Source organism: Camellia sinensis, chromosome 12, assembly GCF_055761805.1.
Source record: "Camellia sinensis isolate YWXY chromosome 12, ASM5576180v1, whole genome shotgun sequence".
Classification (NCBI taxonomy): domain Eukaryota; kingdom Viridiplantae; phylum Streptophyta; class Magnoliopsida; order Ericales; family Theaceae; genus Camellia; species Camellia sinensis.
In genome coordinates this window covers 168,760,556-168,774,216 of record NC_138972.1, presented here as the reverse complement: position 1 = coordinate 168,774,216, position 13,661 = coordinate 168,760,556, and positions in this window count along the sequence as shown.

Here is a 13,661-nt window from a genome sequence, read left to right as displayed (position 1 = left end):
GATTAAATGAATCCAACTACACCCTTTAATCCCATAATCTTTTCAATTTGAATATTCTCAATTCAATTCCTCATTTCTCAAAATTAATTATACAAGTTAATTTATCCAACTAATTAGGGCATTTTCCCATATTTAACATAACAACCCCAAGGTTCCATTTTCATCCAAACTTCATCATCTAACTCATTTCTCTATGCCAAACATGCATATAGGTTTACTTATAACCAAAACCCCATCTTTTGTAAAATTACACAAAGGCCCAAACTTTCTCAAAATTACCCAACAACCCCCAACATATCAAAATGCTAAAATTCAAAGACAAAGCTCATAAAGAGGAGTAGGATATCCCTACCTCGAAGTTTGAGCTCGAACGGAGATGAAGACCCGAAATCCAACGTGCTTCAAATCCCAAGTTTTTCATATTAAAACGAAGCCCTCAACCCACTCTTTCTTTTTAACAAAGGACTTAGGGTAGATTCACACTCTAGCTAGATGATACCTTACAGAGAAGACAAGTATAGAGAGAGACAAAGTCGGCTCTAGGGTTTTGAAAGAAGAAGAGAATGAAAATGCTAAGTGTAACCCGCTGCTGTCTACTGATACATAACAGGCTCGCTCGAGCGAAGACTTGGTCGCTCGAGCGACCAGACACAAGGAACCCTCGCTCGAGCGAAGAAAGTCTCGCTCAAGCAAAAAAACTCGAAGCTTCAGGTCTGCAACCCAGAAGCACGCTCGAGCGACAGAATGCTCGCTCGAGCGAGGAACTCGAAAACATACACCTCGCTCGCTCGAGCGAAGGAAAGCTCGCTCGAGCCACGAAACACAGCTCTCAGGTCCAAAACCAGACACAGACGCTCGCTCGAGCGACGAAACTCTGGTTCGTGCCACCAGACACAAAACTCAACTCTTGCTCGAGTGAAGAAACCCTGGATCGAGCGAAGGACCAAAAGCAAGGAGCTAGCTTGAGTGACGAACTTCTTGCTCGAGCGACGGACCAAAATTCTGGGCAGCAACCATTTGCTCCCAAACACAACCGACCTGTAACAAACATGCCCATCACATCCTATAACTCAAATGCGAAGTATGAAAGGACGTAAACAAGATTTATACAACTACTAACATCCACGGAACCAAGTCCGAATTACTGTACAACAAGGGGTAAAACCGGGGATCGCTATAACCTCCCCCCCCTTAAAGAATTTCGTCCCCGAAATTAAACACAAGTTTTCAAAAATAGTTCTTTTCTTAATTTAAACAATGTTACATCTTAACATTCAATAACTCGACCCATTACCGGTCATTCCATCTCTTATCAAGAGGCATTTCACAATATGCAAAACAACATATATTTCAACCTGCATTAACATTATGCATTTTCCTTCCAATTCCAACAATTTCATATCATAACTAATGTTCATGATACATTTCCATTTCTACAATATATTCAACATATACAATGTTACACTAAACTTCCATTTCGGGGCAAAGTTTCAAAATTCTTCCATTAAACCAAAACATTTTCAATGTTTTACAACTTAAGACATATATAATGCTCTTAAAGTTCGATAATATTACAAAATCTCATTACATGATCACATATCAACAAACATGTCCGGATATTTCTCACGGACTTCCAACTCACGTTCCCAAGTGGCTTCCTCCACCCCGTGATGTTTCCACAAAACTTTTACCAAGGGAATGGTCTTGCCTCGCAAGACTTGATCCCGTCTATCCAAGACCCGAACCGGTCTCTCCTCATACGAGGCATCCTCATCTACCTCCAAGTCGGTCCAATCCAATACATGCGATGGATCCGGCTCATACTTCCGAAGCATACTCACATGAAACACGTCATGCACTCCGGACAACTACGGCGACAAAGCTAAACGATAGGCAACCTCGCCAATCCTCTCAAGGATCTCAAAAGGGCCAATAAACCAAGGGGACAACTTCCCTCTCTTCCCTAATCTCAATAATCCCCACCTAGGTGATATCTTTAGAAAGACATGATCACCTACCTCAAACACCAAAGGTCTCCTCCTACGGTCGACATACGATTTCTGATGACTCTGGGCTATAACAAGCCTCCTGCGGATAAGCTCAACTTTCTCCGTCGTTTCCCTTACCACCTCTGGGCCTAACAAAGGTGCATCACTCACCTCGGCCCAACAAACTGGAGACCTACACGGTCGGCCATACAAGGCCTCAAACGGTGCCATACCGATACTAGACTGAAAGCTGTTGTTGTAGGCAAACTCCACCAAGGGCAAGTGCCTCTCCCACGTCCCACTAAAGTCAAGGACACAACCCCGAAGCATATCCTCAAGGATCTGAATAGTATGCTCGGACTGCCCGTCAGTCTGAGGATGATAATCCGTACTAAAGGTCAACTTAGTACCCAAGGCACTCTGCAAACTCTGCTACAGCCTGGCAGTGAAACGAGGATCTCTATCTGAGACGATCGTCACTGGGACCCCATGCAACCTTACTATGTCCTGAATATACAAGTCGGCAAGATGATCTACCGAATCCCTCACGCGCATAGGAATGAAGTGCGCCGACTTAGTCAACCGGTCAATAACCACCCAAATAGCGTCACTACCCCGCTGAGTGCTCGGAAGACCTACAACGAAGTCCATAGTGACATGCTCCCACTTCCACTCGGCAATAGGCAAGGGTTGTAACAAACCCGCTGGCCTCTGATGCTCGGCCTTCACTTGTTGGTAAGTAAGTCACTTAGACACGAAAACTGCCACATCTCTTTTCATACCTCGCCACCAAAACTGGTGACCCAAATCCCGATACATCTTAGTGCCCTCCGGATGCACCGCAAGGCGTGAATGATGAAACTCTCGGAGTACCTCCTCTCGGCAAGACTCCGGTACAAACAAGCGGTCTCAGTACCTCACACTCAGGTCGGGATACGCCGTCAAGCCCTGCTCAACCTTTCCACTGGAGATCTTCTCTCGGAGGGACTCTACCTCAAGGTCACCTCTCTGTGCCTCTAACACTCGTGTCACAAGTGTAGGCTGCGCAACAACTGAAAACAAGGCCGCAACCTCAACAGATTCGCCCAGAAGCAAATCAAACTCACCAAGAGCACCCAACATCTCCCACTCCCGGATGGCTATACAAGCTACATCACTAATGGATTTTCTGCTAAGAGCGTTGGCCACAACATTGGCCTTCCCCGGATGATAATGCAACTCGAAGTCATAGTCCTCAATGAACTCCATCCACCTCCTCTGCCTCAAGTTTAAGTATTTCTGTGTAAACAGATATTTCAGACTCTTGTGGTCCGAGAACACCTCGAACTTCTCACCATAAAGGTTGTGCCTCCAAATCTTCAAGGCGAAGATCACTGCTGCTAACTCTAGGTCGTGCATAGGGTAATTCTTTTCGTGTATTTTCAACTGACGTAAGCCATAAGCTACCATTTTCCCCTCTTGCATCAACACACAACCCAAACCCTCTCATGAGGCATCACAATAGACTGCATAACCCAACCTTCTCTCCGGAATAATCAAAACCGGAGCGGTGGTCAATCTAACCTTTAACTCTTGGAACGACTTCTCACAAGTCTCACTCCATACAAATTTGACTCCTTTCCGAGTCAATCTAGTCAACGGCGAAGCTAGTCTGGAGAAATCCCTCACAAACCGGTGGTAATACCCAGCTAATCCCAGAAAACTGCGGATCTCAAACACACTCTTAGGCTGTGCCCAATATTGCACTGCCTCTGTCTTGGATGTATCAACAGACACCCCTTTCCTGGAAACCACATGGCCTAAGAACTTGACTTCTCCTAGCTAGAACTCACACTTCCCAAACTTGGCATACAGCCTATGGGCTCTAAGTAACTCAAGCACCACTCTCAAGTGCTCCTCCTCAGAAGGTGAATAAATTAGAATGTCGTCCATGAAGACAACTACAAAATGATCTAAGAATTCCCGAAAGATCCGGTTCATCAAGTCCATAAAGACTGCCGGTGCATTGGTGAGCCCAAACGGCATCACCAGAAACTCATAGTGGCCATACCGCGTACGGAATGCTGTCTTCGGAACATCCTCCTCTCTGACCCTCAACTGGTGGTAACCCGATCTCAGGTCTATCTTAGAGAAACAACGGGAACCCTTCAACTGATCAAACAAATCAACAATACGGGGCATAGGGTACTTAATCTTAATCGTAGCCCGATTCAACTTTCGGTAATCTATACAAAGTCTCAAGGCACCATCTTTCTTTTTAGCAAAGAGGGTCGGTGCTCCCCACGGCGAAACACTTGGGCGAATAAAGCCCTTATCCAACAACTCTTGAAGCTGAACCTTCAACTCAACTAACTCGGCTGGGGCAAAACGATAAGGTGCCATAGAAATCGGCGCCGTACCGGGCACTAGATCAATAGAGAACTCAATCTCTCGATGAGGTGGCAAACTAACGAGATCCTCGGGAAAGACGTCCGAGTACTCACAAACCACTCTCGGCAACATAGTCTGGGTCTCACCGCACTCACTACTCAAAAAGCTAGCAAGTAGACCACTAAGCTCACTCCGCCCTCGCGGATCATACACCGGTGGCAAAATACTACCAACGCGGTCCCCCAAGAAATGGAAACACTCCCCGCTCAAGGTATAAACCGTGACCCTCTGGCGGTAGCAATCAATGACAGCCTAGTATGACGATTATAGCGATCCCAGTTGTCCCTTTACTGTTTTGTTGTATTCCGGAATCGGTTCCATGAAGTTGGTAGTGGTATCTATCTTGTTGCCGTCCTTCAATTCCACTTGATTGAGTTTTGGGATGTTTTGGGCAGGTTTGTTACAGGTTGGTTAAGCCTTGGTTTCAATTCCTTGTTGTTCAGTTTTTAGGCGATCCGCTTGAGCGGGTCATCTTGCGCTCGAGTGGGGACTGCACACCTCCTGTATTTCGTGTTCCTGCAAAACTTCTGCAGATGTGATTTTTACGCTCGAGCGGGTTTGTTTACGCTCGAGCGGCAACGCTTGAGCTGGTTTGGGGGATCTCGACCGGGTAGTACTTTCTGGGTATAAGTTCTGGGAGGTGGAAATCTACGCTCGAGCGGACTGGTTTTCGCGCTCGAGCGGAAGTGCTTTATTCTTGTGTCTTGGAGCTCGAGCGGGCCTTATTGCGCTCGAGCGTGTTCAAATTTTTGTTCTTGGTGCTCGAGCGTTGTGTTCTCCGCTCGAGAGGGTCATACGTATATGAGTTATCCCTGGGTGATTTTAAATCACTTTTTGCTTTTCTTTCTCTCTCCTACTTTTCCTAGAAACCATTTTGAGAGCCTCTCTCTCTAGAAACTCCCTTCTCTCTAGGGTTTGATCTAGTTAGAGTGTCCTCCTTCTCTTCGGCCTTTGTAAAAGTCGTGTTGATCGTCGAGGGCGTCGTTTTGATCCAAAAATTTTGGGCTTTGGAGCATTTTGGTTTTGGTCTCTTCTCCATCCGAGCTCTAACTTCGAGGTAGGGATAACCTACTCCTTACTATGAGCTTTGTCTTTAATTTTTTGTATTTTGATATGTTGGGGGTTGTTGGGTAATTTCGAGAGAGTTTGGGCCTTTGTGTAATTTTACAAGAGTTGGGGTTTTTATTTATATAAGACCTAAATGCATGTTTGGCATGGAAAAGTGAAATTAATGTTGAAGCATTAATGAAAATGGAACCTAAGGGTTGTAATGTTAATTATGGAAAATGCCCTAATTACATTGATTGATTAATTTGTATAATTAATCGTTGGAGATGAGGGATTGATTTGAAAATGTGGAAATTGGAAAGGGAAGGGGTTAAAGGGTGTAGTTGGATCATTTATCACTCACCCAGTTGAAATGTTGATTATATATCTATTGTTGCATTTATTTTCTGTATAGAAATAACTGCTTTGGGCTATCGGTGGAGGATAGTCTTGATTGTTGTAGACAATGCATGATGATTAGGCAAACTGGAGCTAAACACTGGAATGTGTCATTGAGTATGACGGTTGAAAGAATACATTAAATTTATGTGTTGTGTGATGATGTGTATAATTATTATTTATATGCATTGTGTTTTGTTGGAGGAGATAGGGGATGTACTCCACGGTTTAGGGGAAGATAGGGGATGGACCTCTAAACCGGATGTTGTTGGGAGGAGATAGGGGATGAACTCCATAGATAGAGCTCATATGCTTATCTATTATTGTGTTGACAGAGCTCATATGCTTGCCATTGGAAGTGTGATAGTGCTCTTATGCATATCTATGGAAGTGATGATATAGATTATATGCTTTTCTGTTGATGTATTGATATAGCTAGTACGCTTATCTAATATGAGTTGGGAAAGTGCTTAATTTGAGATATCGCCTCATATGAGTTGTTTGGCCAGGTTCTGAGCCATGGTTATAAATTGAGAATTGAACAGAATTGGAAAATGGATTGTAACATGGACTTGTATGTCATGAAACTGTAAAGTGTGTTAAGGGAAAATATCAGTGTTGGCCATCTATCAACTGCTAATCTTTTAGTCGTTGTTCATATTTGGTTTAGTGTATGTCTACTGGGCTGTGGCTCACCCTATATGGGAATATCATTTTCAGGTACAGGTAGCATGCCACCTCCAAGAACGTAGTTGGGAGGCTAGGGGCGAGCGGACTTTTTGTTGTTTTATTCCTTTGATGTATTACGTGTATATTCAAGCCAAGGGTTTAATGTGTAAATGAGTTAGTACTCTTTGTTGTAACCAAGTGTTAACTTGGAAAGCTGTAAGCCTTTAGGGCATTTGCTTTTGTTGTTAACATGTAATACTTTTGGTAATGGAACTCTGATGAATAGAAGAAAGTGGAACTTTTATATATCTGTGCATGTCTATATTGATGGGTTTAATGTTGTTTTTTTTGAGGGGGTGACAACGATAGCCAGTCCATACCCAAAATAACATCAAATCCCGACATGGGCATCACTACAAAAGGAAACGGAAGCTGTCGATCGGCGACTTCTATATCACAACCTCTAACACCTTGTTTCAAAATCAACTCACCCCCAACAGGCGATACTACACATATAGGAGATGCTAATTGTGCCAACTCCAATTCCAAAACTGATGCAAATGCAGCAGATACAAAAGAATGAGACGCACCCGTATCAATCAACACACTAGCAACCGAGCTGCAAAACAGAAAGGTACCTCTCACTACTGATGGAGCCGGTACTAGTTCCTACGCGGTAACAGCATACACGCGCCCTGTAGGCCCCTGATCCACCTGCTCACCTCTCGGAACATACGACTGCTGCACAGAAATCACTACACCATAACGAATTATTTGGATTTTAAATAAAAAAAAGGATGTTGAATAAAAAAGCTAATTGAATTAAAATGGAAGTTGAATAAAACTAAAAATGGAAGTTGCTTAATATAACGACCTCAAAATAAACACAGAAACCATACATTCTTAAGCATAAGAGAATGAAGCATAATTACATTTCATCAAAGTATTCATTACAAAATGTATTACATGTTGACAATGAAAGTAAATGCCCTATAGGCTTACGACTTTCCAAGTCAACACTTGGTTACAAAAAGGAGAGTACTACCTCTACACAAAATAAGCCCGTGGCTTGATATGCATGTAATAGAACAAAAGAACAACAAAAAAAGGTCAAACAGCCTCAAGCCTCCCAAGCTACGTCCTTGGAGGTGGCATGTTACCTGCACCTGAAAATCATGTCCCATATAGGGTGAGCCAACGCCCAGTAGAGATATGCTAAACATAACATGAGCAATAACTAAAACATTAGCATTTGATAAATGTTTAACTCACATAAATCAATTTACAACCCAATTCAATTACATGACAAAAGTATCCATGTTTCATTCCATTTTCCCAATTCATAACTATGGCTCAGAACCTGGCCAAACAATTTAAATGAGAATGTATCGCATATTAAAGCATTATCCTTATCCATAATTCATTTTCAGATGAGATATCACTCATATCAAAACACTTCCATAATTCACAAGAGATACACATTTTTGCTGTATCAATATCACATTAACACTTCCATACTTCATAAATGATACACAGATTCGCTGTATCATTACATCAAAAGATACACATTTTTGTTGTATCCATGGAGTCCATCCCCTATCTCCTCCCAAACAATATCCGGTTAAGAGTCCATCCCCTATCTTCCCCTAAACCGTGGAGTACATTCCCTATCTCCTCCCACACAATACAATGTATATAAACACGTATCATATACATAATCACTCAATACATAAATTTGATGTATTAATTCAACCGTCATATCCAATGACATATTCAATTGATTAGTTTTAGTTTGCCTAATCATCATGCATTGTCTACAACAATCAAGATTATCCTCCACCGATAGCCCAAGCCAGTTATTTCTAAACAGATAATAATTACATCAACAGATAATTTATCAACAAATTTCAAAAGTGAGTGATTAATAAATCCAACTCCACCATTCCATCTCATATTATGCCAATTCCATTAATTCTAACTCAATTTCATGTTCCCATAATTCCCAAATTAATTACATGAATTAATTTGCCATAACAATTTAGGGCTTTTTCCCCCATTTCTCAATATTGACCCAAAGACCCAAAATAGTTTCAATAACTTCAATACTACCATTTTAAGACCCAAACCACACATTTATGAGTCAAGACCACAAAATCCCTCTTTTGAAAATAACACATTTTAAACCCTAACTTTCCAAATCAACCCATCTATACAAATAACTCAATGTCTATGTTAAAGCACATAAGAATGAGTAGGAATCCCTACCTCAAATTCGGAGCTCAAAGGAAGAAGATGAAGAAATTCAAGATGCTCCAAAACCCACGATTTTCGGATCAAAAGATAGCCTCAACGATGTAACGACCCCAAAATCCGTATTAGAGATTACCTTTACGGCCTTATGGGTTAATGCATTTTGATTTATTGATATGTGTTCAAATTGAGGAATTATTTGTTGAGCCACGACTGTAAAATTGAAATTACCGACCTTTACGGGTTCAGAAATCACAATTCAGGACTTGGATGTGTTAATGAAAATTTTTAGAACTATTTGGGAAACTTAATTGGAAATCTAATTTGTCTGTTTAAAGTTTGTGATCCTGGCATGATAGTAGTAACTCAATGGAGTTTGTTTCTATTGTCAAATTTTGATATTTAATGCTTCCGTTCAGGCCCCATATGTTATATATAACAGGTTAAGTGTCCGTTTCTGAAGTGGTCATGCCCAAACTTCTAGGGGCGGGTTTGGGGTGTGACAAGTGGTATCAGAGCACGAGTTGCTATCCCACACACGGATCCATTGAGCTTTAGAATGTCTAGAAAAGACTTAGGCATCATGCATGACATCCTTAGTGCATATAAAAAGAATTGATAGCAACGTTAATGGTATCCGTAATGACATTGACCGCAATGGTTATTATTCATGCCTGTTTCATTTTTTGTATATATTGTGATTGATTGCTATGCAGAACATGGTAAGACCTGCAGATGGGATTAAATCGATAAAGTAGCGCAACGGAAGCGTAGTGAGGGTTCGAACTGGTCGGTAAGACGATTTATATGTAAAGGTTAAATGAAATGTATGTTGTCGGTTGTTAGTCATCTGTGAGAAATGATGACGATATAAGTAGGTTTTTTAGCATCTTTCTAAGTGCATTGGTGAATCGATTAAACTCTAAGCGTGGACTATTTCTAAGACCAAAGAAAATGATATATGTGATACTTTAACTTTTATGATATAATTATGTCTTCCGTGCCGTAGTAATGTTTGGACCCATGATTTTGAAAAACTATTGTGTTAGGTATTTTGATAAGTTGTGTTTTACATGATAGTTGAATTATATTAAGTGTAACCGGCTGTAAGAGAAGGTTATGTATCAGTGCTTCCCCTTTGAATTGTGTAAAAGGTTAATTCAATATAACCTATTTTGTTATGTGAAATTTGTAATCCGTAATCAGGATTTTGTAGAAAGAATGATTGAACGACATGAAGAACTTTACCCACATTATGTATTCGCCTACATGAGACTTGTAAAGAAGAGGCAGTTAAAATCCTATTTCTGTATATCAATGACTTACGATTGAGAAACCATTTTTGTGAAATATTTTTATGTAAATATGCAAATGTTCGATATTACAAATTTCCACTTTGGTCCTCTATTTTGTATTGGGAGCTATAATATGAATTGTTCTGTATGATAAGGTAAACTTTGTTCAAAAGAAAGGACATGGAGATATTCTATATTGATGGTACCGATATGTACCCCATTCATGATATGATTACGAATTGACTTACTGTCATATTGAACTGACCATACTTCATAAATGATAAACAGATTCGCTGTATCATTACATCAAAAGATACACATTTTTGCTGTATCCATGGAGTCCATCCCCTGTCTCCTCCCAAACAATATCCGGTTTAAGAGTCCATCCCCTATCTTCCCCTAAACCGTGGAGTACATCCCCTATGTCCTCCCACACAATACGATGTATATAAACACGTATCATATACATAATCACTCAACCACATAAATTTGATGTATTAATCCAACCGGCATATCCGATGACATATTCAATTGATTAGTTTTAGTTTGCTTAATCATCATGCATTGTCTACAACAATCAAGACTATCCTTCACCGATAGCCCAAACCAGTTATTTCTAAACAGATAATAATTACATCAACAGATAATTTATCAACAAATTTCAAAAGTGAGTGATTAATAAATCCAACTCCACCATTCCATCTCATATTATGCCAATTCCATTAATTCCAACTCAATTTCATGTTCCCATAATTCCCAAATTAATTACATGAACTAATTTGCCATAACAATTTAGGGCTTTTTCCCCCATTTCTCAATATTGACCCAAAGACCCAAAATAGTTTCAATAACTTCAATACTACCATTTTAAGACCCAAACCACACATTTATGAGTCATGACCACAAAATCCCTCTTTTGAAAATAACACATTTTAAACCCTAACTTTCCAAATCAACCCATCTATACAAATAACTCAATGTCTATGTTAATGCACATAAGAATGAGTAGGAATCCCTACCTCAAATTCGGAGCTCAAAGGAAGAAGATAAAGAAATTCAAGATGCTCCAAAACCCATGATTTCCGGATCAAAAGATAGCCCTCAACGATCCCGACAATTTTTACAAAGGCCCAAGGTGAGGAAATCACTCCTACTAGATCAATCCCTAGAGAGAAGGTGAGGTTTTAGAGAGAGGAGCTCTCCAATGGAGGTTTTGAAAAAGTAAGAGAGAGAAAGCAAATCAAATAGTGATCCAAAAAGGGAAAAACTCGGACTGATGAACCAGTCGCCTCGCTCGAGCGTGGAAACCCCTGCTCGAGCATTAGACACAGACTCACGCTCGAGCGTCAAAACGCCCGCTCGAACATCGATTGCACACCTGCAAAAGTTTTGCAGACCAGGTCCCCGCTCGAGCATCAAACTCCCTGCTCAAGCGGAGGAACAAAATTAAAGGGTCACGCTCGACTGTCAGAACTCTCGCTTGAGCGTCCGAAGACTTGCAGAGGAAAAAATACTGGGAGATGGAAAATCACGCTCGAGCGTCAAAACGCCCGCTCGAGCGGAGAAGAAAAATCAAAGGGCCCGCTCGAGCGTCAAAAGCCCCGCTCGAGCGTGAAGGCCAAAATTTGGGCATCAACTATTGGTTTCTAAACACTCCCAACCTGAAACAAACCTGCTCAACACATCCTATAACTCACAAATAAGGAATCAAAGGATGACAACCAAGTATATATAACAACCGACTCCACAGAACCTAAGTCTGGAGACAACAAACAAAGGAGAAAGAACCGGGATCGCTATACTTAAAATTAAAAATGGAAGTTCATTCAAAAAATCACTATACCTTAACGATATATTTGGAAATTACATAAAAATGGAAGTTGAATAGAAAAGGAAGTTGAATAAAAATAAAAATGAAAATTGCATATAATAAAAAATGGAAGTTTATTCAAGAAATCACTATACCTTAACGATCTATTTGGAAATTAAATAAAAAAGGAAGTTGAATAGAAAAAAATATTGAACAAAAATGGAAGTTAAATAAAAATAAAAATGAAAATTGCATAAAATTAACAGTGGAAGTTCATTCATGAAACCACTATACCTTAACGATCTATTTGGAAATTAAATAAAAAAGGAAGTTGAATAGAAAAGAAAATTGAATAAAAAAAGAAGTTGAATAGAAATAAAAATGGAAGTTGCATAAAATTAAAAATGGAAGTTCATTCAAGAAACCACAATACATTAAAGATCTATTTGGAAATTAAATAAAAAAGGAAGTTGAAAGGAAATGGAAATTGAATAAAAATGGAAGTTGAATAAAAATAAAAATAGAAGTTGAATAAAATAAAAAATGGAATTCATTGAAGAAACCACTATAACTTAACGATCTATTTGAAAATTATATATAAAAAAAATTAAATAGAAAAGGAAATTGAATAAAAATGTAAGTTGAATAAAAATAAAAATGGAAGCTGCATAAAATTAAAAATGGAAGTTCTTTCCAGAAACCATTTTCCTTTTACAATCTATTTGGAAATTAAATAAAAGTAATAGTTAAATAGAAAAGGAAATTGAATAAAAATGGAAGTTGAATAAAAATAAAAATGAAAATTGTATAAAAGTAAAAGTGGAAGTTCATTTAAGAAACCACTATACCTTAACGATCTATTTGGAAATTCAATTAAAAATGAAGTTGATTAGAAAAAGACATTGAATAAGAATGGAAGTTCATTCAAGAAACCACTACACCCTAACGAATTATTTGGAAATTAAATAAAAGAAGGAAGTTGAACAGAAAAGGAAATTGAATTAAAATGGAAGTTGAATAAAAATAAAAATGGAAGTTGCATAAAATTAAAAATGGAAGTTCATTCAAGAAACCACTATACCTTAACGATCTATTTGGAAATTAAATAAAAAAAGAAGTTGAATAGAAAAGGAAATTGAATAAAAATAGAAGTTGAAGTAAAATAAAATTGGAAGTTGCATAAAATTAAAAATGGAAGTTCATTCAAGAAACCACTAGACCTTAACGATCTATTTGGAAATTAAATAAAAAAGGAATTTGAATAGCAAAGGAAATTGAATAAAAATTGAAGTTGACTAAAAATAAAAATGGAAGTTGCATAAATTTAAAAATGGAAGCTCATTCAAGAAACCACCATACTTTAATGACCTATTTGGAAATTAAATAAAAAATGAAGTTGAATTGAAAAGGAAATTGAATAAAAATCGAAGTTGCATAAAATTAAAAATGGAAGTTCATTCAAGAAACCACTACACGTTAACAATCTATTTGGAAATTAAATAAAAAATGAAGTTGAAACGAAATGAAAATTGAATAAAAATAGAAGTTGAATAAAAATAAAAATAGAAGTTACATAAAATTAAAAATGGAAGCTCATTGAAGAAACCACTATAACTTAACGATATATTTGGAAATTAAATATAAAAAAAAAGTTAAATAGAAAAGGAAATTTAATAAAAATTGAAGTTGAATAATAATAAAAATGGAAATTGTATAAAATTAAAAATGGAAGTTCATTGAAGAAACCACTATACCTTAGCGATCTATACGAAA